The 21,798-nt window shown below is 42.8% G+C and overlaps 1 protein-coding gene across 3 annotated transcripts in view; it reads left to right on the top strand.

Moving 5' to 3' along the window:
• LOC126092069 (intraflagellar transport protein 57 homolog) overlaps positions 1-21,798 on the top strand; it is a 181,548-nt gene that overhangs the window by 103,716 nt on the left and 56,034 nt on the right. The gene's annotated exons all lie outside the window — the stretch shown is intronic.

Genomic DNA, 21,798 nt, shown 5'->3' with positions numbered 1-21,798 from the left:
ACATATTTCGAAGTAAATCAATGTTTGTGATGTAAAGTTATCGTAGCACATATTACAACTAACATTTTGTATTGCATTTAGTTTTACCTTTCAACAGAACTGTGTATTGTTAGCATTTATCATAAATTAATAGTATTTTCTAGTTCATTAGTGAATCTAATCTCAAAAAGTGTAAGGAAACTGGTAACTTTTATCCTGGGTTTTTCTGTTGCTGTAATAGAAATCTGGTTTTGCATATTAATTGTTTCAGTTCATAAAGGGAATTAGTAATATATTTAGCTTAACAGATCCAGAAACTGAAAGATCGTCACAAGCTTATTTTAAAGTTATTTGTTTACTTTTTGCACCAGCCACAAAGCAATCCCACCGTGAATGCAATTCTCAAAGATGGAATGAGATACTTGATTACGTAAGTGACCGGAAATCAGCCAGTCCACTGTCAGCAGGGTGTCTACGACCCGGGACAACCGGGAAATCCGGGAAAAACCCGGGAATTTTTTCATCCGGGAGAAAACCGGGAAAAACCCGGGAATTTTTCGGAATTCCGGGAATTTTTCATTGGTTTAGCTTTCAGTTAAATTTTTGTAATTTTGACTGCAGAATTGATTCTCTAGCAAAGAATGTTATTGTATCTTGCTACTGGAGAATGATACTGCAGCAAGAAAATATAAACGAGAGGGAAAAAAATAAAACTTTAGTGGCAAAGGAAATGTACAATTTACAACAACGAAACACTGTGCACGCACAAGCGTCTGCAAATAGCAAAAGTATGTCAAAGGCCGTAGGGCGCAGACTGTAATTCTTCGTAACAATAAACTGCTTGCTTTGAGCATGACGTCACAACTGTTCACATTAGGTTCGTTTGACCAATTGCCAGCGGTTTGTTGCGCATGCGCATTTGACTCGCGTATAAGCAGTACCTTCTCCCGCTACTTGAAGTTTGGCTGTTAGCTGTATCGGTAGTAGCAGCAAGCAGCCAGATGCAAACGAGAAAAAATTTTCTCCCGTGCCCTAGCTGCCAGATTCACTCTTGCACAGAGTTGTAGTGGGGAGGGGGTTTATCTCCACGTGACCCGTGTTTACGTTAAGTGATTTCGCTGCTTCTCTTCATGTACAGCTCCCACATCAAATGAAAACAAAACGGATATCAGGTGAATTAAAATACATTCACATAATTACGGAGGGCAAAAATATTATTAATTTCAGTTTCCTGATTTTATTTTATTTCCAAGTTTGTAGCAGTCAAACATTAATCGCCTTGCAGAACAGTGAAGTTAATTTTGCAAGTTTGCTAAAGAAATTTGGCTTTATTAATCTTTCCGCTAAGGCAGTCATTTTATTTGAAACGAAGTGTTTCATTCTACAGTATTGCCTAGTTCCAACTGTTCGCTGAATTTCAAGTGCACGTTATCATCTTCTGCCATACATGGCATTATGCCATAATAAAGAACCAAAAATGAGATAGCAGAGTACTGGTACTCCAAGAAAATTTACATCCCAAAAACCACACTGAAAAGCTTAATATCAGATGGGACCTACGTCATTGTGAATCTGGAAAAAGCCAATTTGCACTCAAGCCGAATTATGCATTTTAGTATAGTTTACGAAATTCCGATGTTCTTTGGAGTACCCTCTGATGACCTGTTTCTTTTATGGTGTAATGTAAGCTCTGTTAGTGCTTTATACACACGAACATGCGGGCTTCCTACACCAATACAATTGCACAAGCACAATAATGCCTGTGTTTCTGGCGCTCTCTGGCAACTGGTAAATCGAACCTATTTCTAACAGTCTCTGGATAGTACTGCGAACGGTGGTTAGAAAAGCGTTACTTTCAAAGTAAATTTCTGAATTATATTACGTGTGAGAAAGTGGGATGGATATCTAAGTCACAGAGCGTTCGTAACTGAACAGTTTGAGGACCAGCCACTTACAAGAATTTCGAGCCGAGACATTTATATCAGAATTTTAAATTTACTGGCACATTTGTGTGATGTATCTTAAAGTGTAACACACACAAAAAAAAAAAAAAATAAATCAATATTACATGTGAAAACTTAGCTTCTGTTGTAGCATGTTAATCTTAATCGGTTTCAACGCTCCGGAAACTAACGCGCTGTGTTTGGTGCAATTCGATTTTATACTTTCGTAAAACGAAAATATGCACCGTATATGTTGCTGCAAATCAAAGGTCTTTCCAAAACTTCTCTGCCCCGTCTTTTCTTTTTTTTTTTTTTCGGGAAGTTCTGCGCGATTGTATAAAACGTTAACCATTCAAAGGATTGATAAGTTTTACAGTTCCGAGGGAAAATCTACGGAAAACCTACTGTCACTTAGCACAGAAAAAGTGTATTTTCGCCCGAGAAAAAAGGCATATTTTTTAAACGGAATATCCGGGAGAAATCCGGGAATAATCTGGGAATTTTTTTTCCTTGTCCCCGTATACACCCTCGTCAGGTAATTGGAACCGGCTGCGAATGGGTTTTTTGGGAGGGTTCCTGAGAGTTGACTGCCAGTACCGTCCTCTCCTGTGGACTCTGTCATCTTTACTGGAATTATAGGATCTGTCACTACTGGTCCACTTGACTATCAGTGGCATGCCAGTGGTAGTGCTAGACTTCCTGTACAGAGGAGATGGGGACCAGAAAGGACTTAGCATGTTCCACCTCTCCCAATAACCTCCAAGTTTGAAGTATTGTCTTCCACTGTAAGCATAGCTAAGCTATAGCTAACTTGGTGTAAACAGATACCTGACAGTTGTTGTGGACTGGGAGTGGTGGCTTTGTGCGCCTACCTCAACCGATCGCATAACGTCATTCTGTTAGCCTATATGGCAATACCTCTTTGTTGCTGGAGTACTGTTTAGATGGCTTTTGTTTTCAGTCAGTGTTATGATGCATACTATTCGAGGGGTTTGCATGTTTGTATTCCACAGATTCTGTCTGCGAACTTCATGACATTGATTGAGATAATGGCTTTCTGTAGTGGAAGAAAGACAAAGTCTGAAAGTGAAAGAGACAATGGTGATTGATACCAATAAGTTAAAATATCATCAGAGTGTCAGAGCGTTGACTGTCTACCATCTGACAATGAAGAGAATGACAAAGGAGAAGGAGAGTGCAGATTCAGCTGGAAGCTCTGTTCTTGTCACTCCCGAAGAGACAAGAAAGAAATTCTATGAAGTGACAGATATTGACAGCTTCGATGAAAATGCAACTAAGCAGCATGTTTATGTGCATATTATTACAGGAAAAGTACCGTGCAGGTAAAATGCTGACTGTGTATGGAGTGCTTCCATGGTTGTCCTTTTTCTAAGGTTAGGCGACTCTCCATCCAATCCAGATAACAGTACCTGTACAAAACCCAGAAGTATCAGTGTAAGATTGAAAGAAATGCCTCCCACAGATGAGAGTATTAAAATCTTAATGGTAAACTGCTGAAGCATTCACAACAAAGTGCCATAGCCTGAAATGCTCATGAAAAGTAGTGAAGCTTGCATAATACTAGGTTCAAAAAGCTGGTTGAAACCTGAAATTGATAGCAGTGAGTTTTATGTGGGAAAATTTAAGTGTATATTAAAAGGGTAGACAAACGAGGATTGGAGGTGATGTATTTGTTGCAGTAGACAAGAAACTTAAATCCACCACGATAGAAATTGAAGCTGCATGAGAGGTTGTTTGGGGAAGACTCAGTATCAGGGGTGAGCATAAAATGATAATTTTATCCTTCTATTGCCCACCAGGCTCATCTCCTGATGGAACTGAAAACTTTAAAGAAAACCTCAGTTCACTTGCATGTAATGATTGAAGCAGACGAAATGAATTAAAATTTGTGCTGCGGCCGGGACTCGAACCCAGATCTTCTTGCTTGCCGGGCAGAAATGCTAACCATTACACCACTGCAATATAATGGTCAACATTGCTGCACGAACTGCCTAGCAAGCAAGAAGACCTGGGTTCGAGTCCCAGCCACAGCACGAATTTTAATTCATTTCGTGTGCTTCGGTCATTATCGTAGATAATAAAAAGAGACTTAAATGTCTTAGGGAAACATTTGATTATACTTGTAAGTAAGTTCCCCGGTCATACTGTAATCATTAGTAGAGACTTTAATCACCCAACAGTTACATCTACATCTACATCTACATCCATACTCTGCAAGCCACCTGACGGTGTGTGGCGGAGGGTACCCTGAGTACCTCTATCGGTTCTCCCTTTTATTCCAGTCTCGTATTGTTTGTGGAAAGAAGGATTGTTGGTATGCTTCTGTGTGGGCTCTAATCTCTCTGATTTTATCCTCATGGTCTCTTCGCGAGATATACGTAGGAGGGAGCAATATACTGCTTGACTCTTCGGTGAAGCCCGTACCGAGCTACTGAGCGTCTCTCCTGCAGAGTCTTCCACTGGTGTTTATCTATCATCTCCGTAACGCTTTCACGATTACTAAATGATCCTGTAACGAAGCGCGCGGTTCTCCGTTGGACCTTCTCTATCTCTTCTATCAACCCTATCTGGTATGGATCCCACACTGCTGAGCAGTATTCAAGCAGTGGGCGAACAAGCGTACTTTAACCTACTTCCTTTGTTTTCGGATTGCATTTCCTTAGGATTCTTCCAATGAATCTCAGTCTGGCATCTGCTTTACCGACGATCAACTTTATATGATCATTCCATTTTAAATCACTCCTAATGTGTACTCCCAGATAATTTATGGAATTAACTGCTTCCAGTTGCTGACCTGCTATTTTGTAGCTAAATGATAAGGGATCTATCTTTCTATGTATTCGCAGCACATTACACTTGTCTACATTGAGATTCAATTGCCATTCCCTGCACCATGTGTCAATTCGCTGCAGATCCTCCTGCATTTCAGTACAATTTTCCATTGTTACAACCTCTCGATACACCACAACATCATCTGCAAAAAGCCTCAGTGAACTTGCGATGTCATCCACAAGGTCACTTATGTATATTGTGAATAGCAACGGTCCTATGACACTCCCCTGTGGCACACCTGAAATCACTCTTACTTCGGAAGACTTCTCCCCACTGAGAATGACATGCTGCGTTCTGTTATCTAGGAACTTCTCAATCCAATCACACAATTGGTCTGATAGTCCATATGCTCTTACTTTGTTCATTAAACGACTGTGGGGAACTGTATCGAACGCCTTGCGGAAGTCAAGAAACACGGCATCTACCTGTGAACCCCTGTCTATGGCCCTCTGAGTCTCGTGGACGAATAGTGTGAGCTGGGTTTCACACGACCGTCTTTTTCGAAACCCATGCTGATTCCTACAGAGTAAGATTTCTAGATATAGGTCTATAGTTCTGCACATCTGTTCGACGTCCCTTCTTGAAAACGGGGATGACCTGTGCCCTTTTCCAATCCTTTGGAACGCTACGCTCTTCTAGAGACCTACGGTACACCGCTGCACGAAGGGGGGCAAGTTCCTTCGCGTACTCTGTGTAAAATCGAACTGGTATCCCATCAGGTCCAGCGGCCTTTTCTCTTTTGAGCGATTTTAATTGTTTCTCTATCCCTCCGTTGTCTATTTCGATATCTACCATTTTGTCATCTGTGCGACAATCTAGAGAAGGAACTACAGTGCTGTCTTCCTCTGTGAAACAGCGTTGGAAAAAGACATTTAGTATTTCGGCCTTTAGTCTGTCATCCTCTGTTTCAGTACCATTTTGGTCACAGAGTGTCTGGACATTTTGTTTTGATCCACCTACCGCTTTGACATAAGACCAAAATTTCTTAGGATTTTCTTCCAAGTCGGTACATAGATCTTTACTTTCGAATTCATTGAACGCCTCTTGCATAGCCCTCCTCACACTACATTTCGCTTCGCGTAATTTTTGTTTGTCTGCAAGGCTATGGCTATGTTTATGTTTGCTGTGAAGTTCCCTTTGCTTCCGCAGCAATTTTCTAACTCGGTTGTTGTACCACGGTGGCTCTTTTCCATCTCTTACGATCTTGCTTTGCACATACTCGTCTAACGCATATTGTACGATGGTTTTGAACTTTGTCCACTGATCCTCAACACTATCTGTACTTGAGAAAAAAATTTTGTGTTGAGCCGTCAGGTACTCTGTAATCTGCTTTTTCTCACCTTTGCTAAACAGAAAAATCTTCCTACCTTTTTTAATATTTCTATTTACGGCTGAAATCATCGATGCAGTAACCGCTTTATGATCGCTGGTTCCCTGTTCTGCGTTAACTGTTTCAAATAGTTCGGGTCTGTTTGTCACCAGAAGGTCTAATATGTTATCGCCATGAGTCGGTTCTCTGTTTAACTGCTCAAGGTAGTTTTCAGATAGCGCACTTAAAAAAATTTCACTGGATTCTTTGTCCCTGCCACCGGTTATGAACATTTGAGTCTCCCAGTCTGTATCCGGCAAATTAAAATCTCCACCCAGAACTATAACATGGTGGGGAAATCTACTCGAAATATTTTCCAAATTATCCTTCAGGTGCTCAGCCACAACAGCTGCTGAGCCCGGGGACCTATAGAGACATCCAATTACCATATCTGAGCCTGCTTTAATTGTGACCTTCACCGAAATCATTTCTCATTTCGGATCTCCATCAATTTCCTACGATACTATTGCACTTCTTATCGCTATAAACACGCCTCCCCCTTCACTGTCCAGCCTGTCTCTGCGGTATACATTACAATCTGCGTTTAGGATTTCATTACTGTTTACGTCTGGTTTCAGCCAACTTTCTGTCCCTAGTACTATATGGGCGTTGTGACTGTTTATTAATGAGAGCAGTTCTGGGACGTTTCTATAGACGCTCCTGCAGTTTACTATTAGCACATTAATATTGTTATTCCCTGTTGCATTTTGCCTACTTCTACCTTGGCGCGTCTCAGGAGGCGTCTTGTTGGGCCTAGGGAGGGAATTCTCTAACCTAAAAAAAACCCACGTGCACTCCACACGTACTCCGCTACTTTTGTAGCCGCTTCCGGCGGTGTAGTGCATGCCTTACCTATTCAGGGGGACCCTACATTTCTCCACCCGATAGTGGAGGTCGAGAAATTTGCACCCCAGATCTCCGCAGAATCGTCTGAGCCTCTGGTTTAAGCCTTCCACTCGGCCCCAAACCAGAGGACCGCGATCGGTTCTGGGAACGATACTACAAATAATTAGTTCAGATTCCACCCCGCGAGCGAAGGTTTCCGCCTTCACCAACTCCGCCAACCGCCTGTATGAACAGAGGATGACCTCTGAACCCAGACGGCAGGAGTCATTGGTGCCGACATGAGCAACAATTTGCAATCGGGTGCACCCAGTGCTCTCTATCGCCGCCGGTAGGGCCTCCTCCACATCTTGGATGACCTTTCCGCTATTTCCCTAAGGGGCTCCATCACCCGCCTAACGTTGGAGCTCCCAATAACTAATAAACCCCTCCCCCCATGTGCCTGCTCGGACCTTGCTGAAGGAGCAACCACATGTCCACTCACAGGCAGAGCGGGCGATGCCACACGCCAGCCTCCACATTTACCCTCCGCCGCGAACGCCGCTGAACCCGCCACTCCCCTTGGGGAGAGGGTGGCCCAACTGCGCCCGGTACCCGCGAATATGTCTCGACAGCAGGGACAGTGGGTGAAACATGTAACACCTGGGGTGTACGTTGCGACGCACCAGACTCCCCACTGCCGCTACACTCCGAGGCAGCAGCCTGAAGACGGCTGACCGCGGCCATCAACACATTCAGCTGTTCGCAAACAGTGGCCAGCTCCTCCTGCGTCCGTACACAGCAGTCACACATCCTATCCATCCTAAGGAATCAATTTACTGAAGAGACTTAATTGGGAAAATTACTGTTTTGTGAGTGGTGGTTGTGATAAGACATCATGTGAAACATTACTAAATGCCTTCTCTTAAAACATCCTAGAACAGATAATTAGGAACCCCACATGAGCAAATTATATTGGATCTAATGGCAACAATAGACCTGACCTCTCTGAGGATGTCCATATTGAAACTGGTATTAGTGAACATGGCACAATTGTGACAACAATTTTACCAAAGTACAAAGGACAAATAAAACAGGCAGAAAGATATATATGTTCAGTCAGCTAGATAAAAAATCAGTAGTGCCATATCTCAATGAGGAACTTGAAACTTCAAGCACAGGGCAGGAGCATGTCGAGGAACTATGACTCATGTTTAAAAGAGAGAAACTACGGCTCAAATTTAAAAGAATAGTTGACCATGTGCTAGATAGATATGTACCCTGTAGTACAGTCCATAATGGGAGGGAACCTCCATGGTATACTGTCACTGTAAAGAAACAGAGATTACGGCATAATAGGTGTAAAACAAAGCGTATGGCTATAGATTGAGAATAGAGTCAGGCAGCAGCAGCTGGCCGAGACACAAGCAGCCACAGGGAATTAACCGATTTTGTGACATTTTACAAGTTTCTAATCAGGAGTGAGTTTTATAATTTCACTATGTGCTTTGGTAGTTTAGCTTCTTGAATTTCTACATGTTAATTTAAAATTTAATAGATACAGTTCTCACGTTTGCTTTGGGAAGTAAACCAATTTCGTGGCTTATTACATGTTCCTAATCAGGAGTGAATTATTTAGTCTCACCTGAGTGGTTTGGTAGCTTAATTTTTGGACCTGAGCATGTTAATCTAATTTATTAGAAACAGTTGTTACATTTTTGTCAGTGTCTACAGTAGAGTTCTGTAGGGCATGTCGATTGTCCTTTACTTGTCTGTGTAATGTAGTTTTCCATGGTCTTTAGTATGGGTAGGGACTGTGATTGCTGTGTGCAGATGCAAGGCGAGTTGGTGATATTTTGCTCTCAGCTCCACGATGTGATGGCTTTGGTTACACAGCTTGAAGCTGCAGTGGGTGGGCATCACTGTTGTGGGCTGGCCATGGGGATGCAGTGGATGTCCAACACATCTGGGTCCACAGTTCAGTCCGCAACAGTGTTCAGCCCAATTACTGCTCACACTGAGGTTTACTCCTCGAGTGGGAGGTTGCCTCGGGTCATGGTAGGTGGTGAAAGATTTCGCAGGGAGCCAAACATAAGGCCTCAGTCTTACAAACAGGTTCAAAGTGCTGTTTGTGGCTGACACTGTCCCTCAGCCAGATGCAGTCACGTGTCCTGTTTCATAGGAAAACCCTCAGCCTGCAAGATCTGGGCAGTCACACAGGGTGTGATTATTGGTAGCTAGGAGCTCCAGTGTTGGTGGGTTATGGGGCTCCTTAGGAACATCGGTGTCCCGGAGAAGAAGAAAGCCTGTGTGCATACCAGGTGGAGTCATTCCAGATGTGGAACGAGCCCTTCCGGGTGCCATGAAGAGCACAATGTGGAGCCAACTGCAGGTGGTCGCTCACGTTGGTGCCAGTGAAGTGTGGCACTTCGGATCAGAAGAGATTCTCTCTGGTTTGAAGCAGCTAAGAGAAGTGGTAAATTTTGTATCGTGCCTGGAAGGCGGCGCGTGGGTCTGCTCCTGTAAACTGAAGGGTAGGCCAAATTTAGGAAGTGAGTAGGAGCAGGAAAAGGTGAAATGCTTCGGTACTGCATATAGGTTATAGCTCTTTTACTGGTGTAAGAACATATACAACTGATAATACTCAACTTCGGCTGAGATGAGCACGAAGGTGTGAAGCTGTACATCAATCAAGTTACTCTGGCAAAATCTATAGTGGCTCGCCCACTATGAAATAGAAACAAAGTTACTTGGTCGTCTACTCAGAATCAAATGGGCTGAATCCAGAGCGGCACTCGTAGAGCTGCACAGCGCCAGCTAGAGGGCGCTGTCGTCTGTGTCATAGTGCCAACCTAGTAGAGCGCACCTATGTTGTAGCATCGTCGCTATCGATACCACATCCCTCCCCCCTGAAACGGGGCACCGTCGTTGAGTAGGGCTTCTGACAGCGGGTGGAGGGACCCAGGGGCGGCGCAACTGAGGGGGCCAGACAGCGGAACTGCTGGGGCGTGCTGCCCACCTGTGACCCCAAATTGCTTACGAGGAGGCAAGAAAAATGCCCCATGGAAAACCTGCCCAGGCTGTGCACCACCACTGGGTATGCTCAGATGAGGAGGCGGAGCAACAACCTCCATGGGCAACAGCAGCGGCGGTGTGACGGTAGCCTCAGCGACCATTGGTTCCAGCACCATGGAGGAACACAGCGGCAGCCGGAGGTAGGGCCATGGCAGCGGCGAGAGACGTCCGTCTGGTGCAGGTGACTGGACTGGCAGTGGCAGCATCAGCAGGAGCGCCTGTGGCGGAGGCGTGAGCAGCGGAGGCACCATCAGTGGAGTCGTGGGCTGAGGCGGCGGAAGCCACGAAGCCTCCAATTCTGCCAGAAAACAACCAGCGGCAGAAAACTGAGGATGGCACAAACAGGTCTGGTTCCGGTGTCACTTGACACTGTCGGAGAGACCAGAAATGACAAATAAGGCGCGGCCAAGCTGGTGAAGAATGCGCCCCTGCTCCCAGCAGTGCCTGCCAGAGGAAATGCAATAGGATACCAAATCATGCAGCACCAAGCCAGAACGAGGCGAAGCAGCAGGAGCTCGCGACTGCGGGTACAATAGCTGCAGGAGCGACTGACGGGCACAGCCATGTAACAGTTCCACTGGGGAACGGGTGCCGCATGGCTGGGAGCGATATGAAGCATGGAAAGTCCATAGTGCACGCTTGCGAGAGTGTATGGCGCGCAACTTTCTCACCTGCGACTTACGTACGCAGAAAGCGTTCAGCTCACCGTTCGACTGGGGGTGGAACGGGGCTGAGGTCAGATGGTGAATGCCATTAGCAGCACAGAACCCTTCAAACTCTGAAGACACGAATTGGGGGCCATTGTCGGAGACAATAACTTCAGGAAAGCCCTCAATGCAGAAAATAGATGTCAAAGCCCGAATAGTACTGGTAGGTGTAGTGGAAGACATAGGTACAACAAAAGTTAAGTTACTGTACGCATCAATAACTAGCAACCAGCGGATGTCCCTGAAAGGACCCGCAAAATCAATTTGAATGCGCTGCCAAGATGCAGTAGGAGTCAGCCACGCTGGCGGGGAGCAGATTGATGCTCCACTCAGGAGTGACAGTTAGCAAGCAAATTCTCAGTTTCTTTATCAATGCCGACCCAAGTGCAGTGACAACGCGCTAATTACTTCGTCCGCACTATACCCCAATGACCAGCGTGCAGTAATCGGAAGATTTCCGACTGCAACGAACGAGGTACAACCGCACGAGACTGATCATTGTCAGTTTGCAGCAAGATAACACCGTGGTGAACAGACAAGTTGTGGCGTTGTGCAAAGTAACGCTGTACAAGGGGATCACTAATCTGGGTAGCAGATGGAGGCCATTGAGTACAAATATACTGCAAAAGAATCTGCAAAGAAGCATTGGCAGCTGCCGTGGAAGCAATGCAACGAAAATCCACCGGAAAACCAACAACTACTTCGTTATCTTGCGAATCAATAAACGTGCAGGACAATTCGGAAGAATCAAACACTTCGTCAGGACCAATAGGTAGACGAGACAAAGAATTGGCATTGCCACTGCCATGCTGGACCGTAGGCCGAAACAAAATGTAATTGTAGCTAGACAAAACAACGACCAGCGTTGCAACTTTTGTGCAGTACAGGCCGGAACTGGCTTTGACTGGTGGAACAACGAAATCAAAGGCTTATGGTCGGTGACCAAATAGAACTTGTGAGCATACAAAAAATCATGAAACTGTCACTCCTTATACAATAGCTAAAGCTTCTTTCTCGATTTGAGAATAGTTTTGCTGGACAGAATTGAGCAACTTAGACGCAAAAGCGATAGGGCGATCAACAGCAATCACTCAACAAAGCAGATTTGAGCTTGTGGAAAGCAGCGTCACATTCTGAGTAGACGACCAAGCAACATTGTTTCTATTTCATAGTGAGCGAGCCACTATAGATTTTGCCAGTGTAACTTGATTGATGTACAGCTTCACACCTTCGTGGTCATCTCAGCCAAAGTTGGATATTATCAATTGTATATGTTCGTACACCAGTAAAAGAGCTATAACCTATATGCAGTACCAAAGCAGTTCACCTTTTCCTGCTCCTACTCACTTCCTACATTCAGCCTACCCTTCAGTTTACAGGCGCAGACCCACACGCCGCCTTCCAGGCGGGATACAAAAGTAAAGGCGGCTAATCTTGCTTGTGAGGTGAAAGCAGAGCTCACCTTCTGCAGGATAGTCAACAGGGCCAATTGGAGATCTCTGGTACAGGGCTGAGTGGGGTCTGAATCAGAGGCTCATATGGTTCTGCAGTTGTGTAAGCTGCAGATTCCTCAACTTGTGCCAGAGGGTGGTTCAGTTTCAGGTTCTGCTAAATAGTTTGGGAAGCCACTACAGGAGGCAGCTACACGGGTAGCAGGGGCTGCGTGATGTGGACTGGGCAGTTTTTTAGGTTAGATGGTCTCAAGGAAACACAAAAGGGCTTCACTCTGAGAGTGCAGGTTGAACACAGGAAGAATGTAGATCCAGAAACCATCAGTGTAACCAGCAGTAAATTGTCATAGCTGCGTTGGGAAGGTACCAGAGCTCCAAGCGCTTATAGGAAGCACTGATGCTCAAATCATTATAAGCACTGAAAGCTGGCTAAAGCCGGAAATAAGTTCAGTCGAAATTTTTGAAAAGGACCTAAAGTGTTCAGAAAGGATAGGCTAAATACATTTGGCAGTAGCATGTTTGTTGGTTTTAGACGCAGTTTATCTTGTGGCGAAATTGAAGTAGATAGTTCCTGTAAGTTAGTATGGGTACAGGTCATCCTTGGCAACTGGAATAAAATAGTAATTGGATCCTATTACTAACCTCCCAACTCAGATTGTACAATTGCTGAAAGGTTCAAAGAAAAGGTTGGTTGGTTTGTGGGATTGAAGGGGCCAGACTACTAAGGCCATCGGTCCCAGAAGTGTGAAGAAAACTTGAGTTTAATTTCAAAAATGTAACTAACTCATACAGTTATAGTTGGTGATGACTTCAGTTTTCCTTCTATATGTTGGTGAAAATACAAGTTTAAATCTGGAGGTATGCACAGAACATCATCCAACATTGTGCTAAATGCATTCTCTGGAAATTATTTCCAGCTATTAGTTTATGAGTCCACTCAAATAGTAAACTGTTGTGAAAACACACTTGACCTGAATGAGATTTTCGCTCTGCAGCAGAGTGTGCGCTGATGTGAAACTTTCTGGCAGATTAAAACTGTGTGCCCGACCGAGACTCGAACTTGGGACCTTTGCCTTTCACAGGAAAGTGCTCTACCATCTGAGCTACCGAATCACGACTCATGCCCGGTCCTTACAGCTTTACTTCTGCCAGTATTTCGTCTCCTACCTTCTAAACTTTACAGAAGCTCTCCTGCGAACCTTGCGGAACTAGCATTCCTGAAAGAAAGGATACTGCGGAGACATGGCTTAGCCACTGCTTGGGGGATGTTTCCAGAATGAGATTTTCACTCTGCAGTGGAGTGTGCGCTGATATGAAACTTCCTGGCAGATTAAAACTGTGTGCCCGAAGTTTCACACTTGACCTCTTAGTAACAAATAGTCCTGAACTAATAATGAGCATCAAAACGGATTCAGGGGTTAGTGAACACAGGGTTATCATAGCGAGACTGAATATTGTAACTCCCAAATCCTCTAAAAATAAACAAAAATATACCCATTCCAAAAAGCAGATGAAAATTCACTTGATGTCTTCCTGAGAGACATTCTCCACTCCTTCCAAATAAACAGGGAACGGTTAAGTATAAACCAGATGTAGTTTGAATTCAAAGAAATAGTATTAACAGCAATTGAGAGATTTATACCAAATAAATTAACAAACAACACACCTGATCCCCCTTGGTACACAAAACGAGTCAGAATGCTGTTGCAGAAACAATGAAGAAAGCATGCCAAATTTAAACAAATGGAGAACCTCCAAGATTGGCAATCTTGTACAGAAGCTTGAAATTTAGTGCAGATGTCAATGTGAGAAGCTTATAATAGTTTCCACAGAGAAACTTCGTCTCGATACCTGTCAGAAAATTCAAAGAGATTCTGATCAATGTAAAGTATGCTAGTGGCAAGACCAAATCAATGCTTTGTCCATGCGATACCAATGGAAATACTGTCTATGACAGTGCTGCGAAAACAGAGTTATTAAAGACAGCCTTCACCAAAGAAGACGAAGTAAATATTGCAGAATCTGAATCAATAACAGGTGCCAACATGAGAAACTTGGAAGTAGATATCTTCGGAGTAGTGAAGCAACTTAAATCATGTAATAAAAGCAAATCTTCTGGTCCAGACTGTATACCAGTTAGGTTCCTTTCAGAGCTTGCTGATGCCATAGCTCCATACTTAACAGTCATGTACAACCACTCGCTCGACGAAAGATCTGTACCCAAGGACTGGAAAGTTGCACAGGTCACACCAATATTCAAGAAAGGCAATAGAGTTATCTACTAAATTACTGGCCCATATCATTAATGTCAATTTGCAGCAGGATTTTGGAACATACATTTTGTTCAAACATTGTGAACTACCCTGAAGAGAACAGTCTATTGACATACAGTCAACACAGATTTAGAAAACATTGTTCTTGTGAAACATAAATAACTATTTACTCACACGAAGAGTTGGGTACTATTGACAAGGGATTTTAAATTTATTCCATATTTCTAGATTTGCAGAAGGCTTTTGGTACTGTACCTCCCAAGTTGCTTGTAGTCAAATTGCATGCTTAGGGAATATCATCTCTGTTATGTGACTAGATGCGTGATTTCCTGTCAGGGAGGTAGTGCAATACATAGTAATTGATGGAAACTCATCAAGTAAAATAGAAGTGACTTCCAGGGCTCCCCAAGGTAGTGTTATCCTCTGCTGTTCCTTATCTATATAAAAGATTTAGGAGACAATCTCAACAGCTGTCTTAGGTTGTTAGCAGATAATGTTGTTGTTTATTATTTAGTAAAGTCATCAGAAGATCAAGATAAATTGCAAAACGATTTAGTAAAGATATCTCTATGGTGCACCCTAAACAATGAAAAGTGTGATGTCATCCATGAGTGCTAAAAAGGAATCTGTCACACAATGAATCAGTCAAATCTAAAGGCCGTCAATTCAACTAAATACCTGTTGTTGTTGTTGTGGTCTTCAGTCCTGAGACTGGTTTGATGCAGCTCTCCATGCTACTCTATCCTGTGCAAGCTTCTTCATCTCCCAGTACCTACTGCAACCTACATCCTTCTGAATCTGCTTAGAGTATTGATCTCTTGGTCTCCCTCTACGATTTTTACCCTCCACGCTGCCCTCCAATGCTAAATTTGTGATCCCTCGATGCCTCAGAACATGTCCTACCAACCGATCCCTTCTTCTAGTCAAGTTGTGCCACAAACTTCTCTTCTCCCCAATCCTATTCAATACCTCCTCATTAGTTACGTGATCTGCCCACCTTATCTTCAGCATTCTTCTGTAGCACCACATTTCGAAAGCTTCTATTCTCTTCTTGTCCAAACTAGTTATCATCCATGTCTCACTTCCATACATGGCTACACTCCATACAAATACTTTCAGAAACGACTTCCTGACACCTAAATCTATATTCGATGTTAACAAATTTCTCTTCTTGAGAAACGCTTTCCTTGCCATTGCCAGTCTACATTTTATATCCTCTCTACTTCGACCATCATCGGTTATTTTACTCCCTAAATAGCAAAACTCCTTTACTACTTTAAGTGTCTCATTTCCTAATCTAATTCCCTCAGCATCACCCGACTTAATTTGACTACATTCCATTATCCTCGTTTTGCTTTTGTTGATGTTCATCTTATATCCTCCTTTCAAGACACTGTCCATTCCGTTCAACTGCTCTTCCAAGTCCTTTGCTGTCTCTGACAGAATTACAATGTCATCGGCGAACCTCAAAGTTTTTACTTCTTCTCCATGAATTTTAATACCTACTCCGAATTTTTCTTTTGTTTCCTTTACTGCTTGCTCAATATACAGATTGAATAACATCGGGGAGAGGCTACAACCCTGTCTCACTCCTTTCCCAATCACTGCTTCCCTTTCATGCCCCTCGACTCTTATAACTGCCATCTGGTTTCTGTACAAATTGTAAATAGCCTTTCGCTCTCTGTATTTTACCCCTGCCACTTTCAGAATTTGAAAGAGAGTATTCCAGTCAACATTGTCAAAAGCTTTCTCTAAGTCTACAAATGCTAGAAACGTAGGTTTGCCTTTTCTTAATCTTTCTTCCAAGATAAGTCGTAAGGTCAGTATTGCCTCACGTGTTCCAACATTTCTACGGAATCCAAACTGATCTTCCCCGAGGTCGGCTTCTACCAGTTTTTCCATTCGTCTGTAAAGAATTCGCGTTAGTATTTTGCAGCTGTGACTTATTAAACTGATAGTTCGGTAACTTTCACATCTGTCAACACCTGCTTTCTTTGGGATTGGAATTATTATATTCTTCTTAAAGTCTGAGGGTATTTCGCCTGTCTCATACATCGTGCTCACCAGATGGTAGAGTTTTGTCATGACTGGCTCTCCTGAGGCCATCAGTAGTTCTAATGGAATGTTGTCTACTCCCGGGGCCTTGTTTTGACTCAGGTCTTTCAGTGCTCTGTCAAACTCTTCACGCAGTATCTTATCTCCCATTTCATCTTCATCTACATCCTCTTCCATTTCCATAATATTGTTCTCAAGTACATCGCCCTTGTATAAACCCTCTATATACTCCTTCCACCTTTCTGCTTTCCCTTCTTTGCTTAGAACTGGGTTGCCATCTGAGCTCTTGATGTTCATACAAGTGGTTCTCTTCTCTCCAAAGGTCTCTTTAATTTTCCTGTAGGCAGTATCTATCTTACCCCTAGTGAGACAAGCCTCTACATCCTTACATTTGTCCTCTAGCCATCCCTGCTTAGCCATTTTGCACTTCCTGTCGATTTCATTTTTGAGACGTTTGTATTCCTTTTTGCCTGCTTCATTTACTGCATTTTTATATTTTCTCCTTTCATCAATTAAATTCAATATTTCTTCTGTTACCCAAGGATTTCTATTAGCCCGCGTCTTTTTACCTACTTGATCGTTTGCTGCCTTCACCACTTCATCCCTCAGAGCTACCCATTCTTCTTCTACTGTATTTCTTTCCCCCATTCCTGTCAATTGTTCCCTAATGCTCTCCCTGAAACTCTCTACAACCTCTGGTTCTTTCAGTTTATCCAGGTCCCATCTCCTTAAATTCCCACCTTTTTGCAGTTTCTTCAGTTTCAATCTGCAGTTCATAACCAATAGATTGTGGTCAGAATCTACATCTGCCCCAGGAAATGTCTTACAATTTAAAACCTGGTTCCTAAATCTCTGTCTTACCATTATATAATCTATCTGAAACCTGTCAGTATCTCCAGGCTTCTTCCATGTATACAGCCTCCTTTCATGATTCTTGAACCAAGTGTTAGCTATGATTAAGTCATGCTCTGTGCAAAATTCTACAAGGCGGCTTCCTCTTTCATTCCTTCCCCCCAATCCATATTCACCTACTATGTTTCCTTCTCTCCCTTTTCCTACACTCGAATTCTAGTCACCCATCACTACTAAATTTTCGTCTCCCTTCACTACCTGAATAATTTCTTTTATCTCGTCATACATTTCATCTATTTCTTCATCATCTGCAGAGCTAGTTGGCATATAAACTTGTACTACTGTAGTAGGCATGGGCTTTGTGTCTATCTTGGCCACAATAATGCGTTCACTATGCTGTTTGTAGTAGCTGACCCACACTCCTATTTTTTTATTCATTATTAAACCTACTCCTGCATTACCCCTATTTGATTTTGTATTTATAACCCTGTAATCACCTGACCAAAAGTCTTGTTCCTTCTGCCACCGAACTTCACTAATTCCCACTATATCTAACTTTAACCTATCCATCTCCCTTTTTAAATTTTCTAAACTACCTGCCCGATTAAGTGATCTGACATTCCACGCTCCGATCCGTAGAACGCCAGTTTTCTTTCTCCTGATAACGACGTCCTCTTGAGTAGTCCCCGCCCGGAGACCTAAGGATTACAATTATGAACAACTTAAACTGGAAAGAACACACAGAAAATCTTGTGGGACAGGTGAACCAAAAACTGCATTTCATTGGCAGAATACATGGAAGATGCAACAGATCTACTAAAGAGACTGCCTACACTGTGCGTGTCTGTCATCTTTTGGTGTACTGCTGCACGTTGTGGGATCTTTACCAGATAGGATTAACGAAGTACATCAAGAAAGTTTAAAGAAGAGCAGCACATCTTGTATTATTGAGAAATGGTGGGAGAGTGCCACTGGCATGATACAGGATTTGGAGTGGACATATTTAAAAGTTGGCTCTGAGCAGTATGGGACTTAACATCTGTGGTCACCAGTCCCCTAGAGCTTAGAACTACTTAAACCTAACTAACCTAAGGACATCACACACATCCATGCCTGAGGCAGGATTTGAACCTGCGACCGGAGCAGTCGCACGGTCCCGGACTGAGCGCCTAGAACCGCACGGCCACCGCGGCCGGCGGACATATTTAAAACATGAAATTTCAATGACCAACTTTCTGCTCTGAATGTGAAAATATTTTGTTGATACCGACTTATATAGGGAGAAACGATCATCTTAGCAAAATAAGGGAAATCAGAGCTCCCATGGAAAGATGTAGGTGTTCATTTTTTCCGCACGCTGTTCGAGATTGGAATAATAGAGAATTATTGTGAAGGCAGTTCAATGAACCCTCTGCCAGGCACTTATGTGTGATTTGCAGAGTATCCATGTAGATGTAAATGCTGAATGAAACACATTTGCCTGTCAAGAGAGCAATGTGTGATGCCTTAAATGACTACTTTAGCAGAACCCAAAGAAATTCTGGTTGTATGTGAAGGCTGTTATTGGTAGCAAAGTTAGTGTCCAGTCCCCAGCAAATGAGACAGGCACTGAAATTGAGGGTAGCAAAGCTAAAGCTGAAATGCTTAACCCTGTTTTCTGATGTTCCTTATTGAGAAGAACCCAGAGAATTGCCCCTATTTGATCCTCATACCACTGAAAAGATGAATGAAATAAGTATTAGTGTCAGTGGTGTTGAAAAACAACTGAAATTGTTAAAAGTGATCAAAGCTCCAGGGCCCGATGGAATTCTTGTCATATTCTACACTGAATTTACGGCTGAGTTGGCCCCTATTTTAACTATAATGTGTCATAGATCCCTCAAACAAGAAACCATGCCCAGTTTGTGGAGAGAAGTGCAGGTCACACATGTCTACAAGAAGGGTAGTAGAAGTGATTCACAAAACTACCAACCAATATCCTTGACATCTGTTTGTGGTAAAATCTTAAAAGATATTCTGAGCTCAAACATAATGAGGTATCTTGAACAGAATGATCTCCTCACTGCCAGTCAGCATGGATTCCAAAAACATTGATCATGTGAAACCCAACTTGCAATTTTCTCTCATGACATACTGAAAGCTTTGGATCAAGGCAATCAGGTCGATGCAATATTTCTTGATTTCCGAAAAGCATTTGACTCAGTACCACACGTGTGCTTATTGCCAAAAGTACACTCATATGGGGTATCAAGTGAAATTTGTGACTGGATTGAGGACATTTGGTAGGGAGGACACAATATGTTATCTTAGATGGAGAGTCATCATTGGATGTAAAAGAAACTTTGGGTATGCCTCAGGGAAGCATGTTGGGACCCTTGCTGTTCATGCTGTATGTTAATGACCTTATGGACAATATTAATAGTAACCTCAGACTCTTTGCAGATGATGGCGTTACCTACATTCGAGTACTCTCTGAAAGAAGTAGCATAAATATTCAGTCAGATCTTGATAAGATTTCAAAGTGGTGCAAAGATTGGCAACTTCCTCAATGTCCTGAAATGTAAAATTGTGCACTTGACCAAATGAAAAAGTGTAGTATCCCATGACAACAACATCAGTTAGTCACTACTGGAATCAGCCACCTCACACAAATACCTGTGTGTAACACTTTCTAGGTATATGAAATGGAATGATCACATAAGTTTGTCATAGGTAAAGCAGGTGGTAGACTTCATTTATTGATAGCATACTGGGGAAGTGCAATCAGTCTACAAAGGAAATTCCTTCCAAATCACTCTTGCGAACCATCATAGAATATTACTCATGTGTGTGGGACCTGTACCAAATAGGGCGAACAGGAGATATTTAACGTATACAGAGGAGGGCAGCACGAATGGTCAAAAGTTTGTTTAATCCATGGGAAAGTGTCACAGAGATACTGTACTAGGAAGCTCTTTAAGATACACATAAACAGTCCTGAGAAGGTCTATTAACAAAGTTTCAAGAAGTGGCTTTAAATGGTGACTTTAGGAATACACTACAACACCCTCTGTGTCGCTCACATAGGGATTGTGAGAATAAGATAAGAATAATTACAGCAACCACTGAGGCATTCAGTCAATCATTCTTCCCATGATCCACAAGAAAATGGGACTGGAAGAAACCTTAATAACTGGTATAGTGGGATGTACCATCTGCCATGCACCTCATTGTGGTTTGCAGAGTGTAGATGGAGGTGATGTAGATGTAGATGTAAAACGTTGATTGTTTCAGTGTTGGAAAGTGATTTGTTTACAAGTAATGGAACAAGTCCTTCCTTGGTTTAAGAAAAAAGTATTAATGGAATGGCAGACATTGTGGCACAGCAATGCTAACAGTGTACCCAGAGGTGCTGATTGTACATCTAGAGAATATAATGTGGATTGATGAAACGTGGGTTAATGTGTGTCAGACAAGACTAGTCTTGTTGACTGGCAACACACGTCACGGAACAATGAGTGTGCCTCTAAGACATGGGGTGATGTGAATGAAGCTGTTCGCACAGGTATCACGAGATATATGGAAGAAGGTCGTGACCCTCCGCCACACACCGTCAGGTGGCTTGCGGAGTATGGATGTAGATGTAGATGTAGATGTAGAACCAGTATCATTCCCAGTACTTGGCAGTAACAGATTGGAAGTATCTACTGGATTCCTCATTTTCGTGCCAGACAGTCCACTGCCCCACACTTTCCTTACATGGCATCCTGAAGTCCATGAATCAAGGCAGTGAGGTAGATGCAGTATTTCTTGATTTCCAAAAATCATTTACAGATACAAACTTCTCCGAAAAATCCTAATTTAAAGACTTCTTTAAAGACTTCAATAACCTCTTTAAATGGTGAGGCAATGCCTATACAATAATCTGTTATGTGTTACTCTCGTATGGGTTGCAAAGACAAGATTACACAAGTGCTTAAGCAACCATTCACCCCACACATTTTGCAGTAATTGCAGCGCTGTTTTTAATAACATGGCTGCTTTGATATGTGGCCCTATGCTTGGTAGCTGCAGTTCTTTATTGACAACAACAAACAACACACCATTATGTACAACAGTGATGAGACGAGCACCAGAATTAGAAAAGCAAGTGAGAACTTTAACTGAAGAATTACAAGTGTAGGTAGAGTCCTATCACATGCTATGTCATTTTATAATGACATGTAACTGTCCAAGACTGTGAGTTGAACCTTCACCTTGCAAGGGTGATGCACAGAGAGCTTGGCTGCACTCATGGCATGATGCTGGGATTTTTTTTTCCCCAGACTAAGTTCTTTGTAACTGTTCCTGTGTTCCCTCTTGTGTATTTATATTGACCTAACTGTTATATTTCGCCTCTTTGTATCCGGAGCACGGACACATTTGTATTCTGCCTATCTC

This window comes from Schistocerca cancellata, chromosome 7 (assembly GCF_023864275.1).
Source record: "Schistocerca cancellata isolate TAMUIC-IGC-003103 chromosome 7, iqSchCanc2.1, whole genome shotgun sequence".
In the NCBI taxonomy this organism is placed as follows: domain Eukaryota; kingdom Metazoa; phylum Arthropoda; class Insecta; order Orthoptera; family Acrididae; genus Schistocerca; species Schistocerca cancellata.
This window is presented reverse-complemented; position numbering and strand designations above follow the sequence as displayed.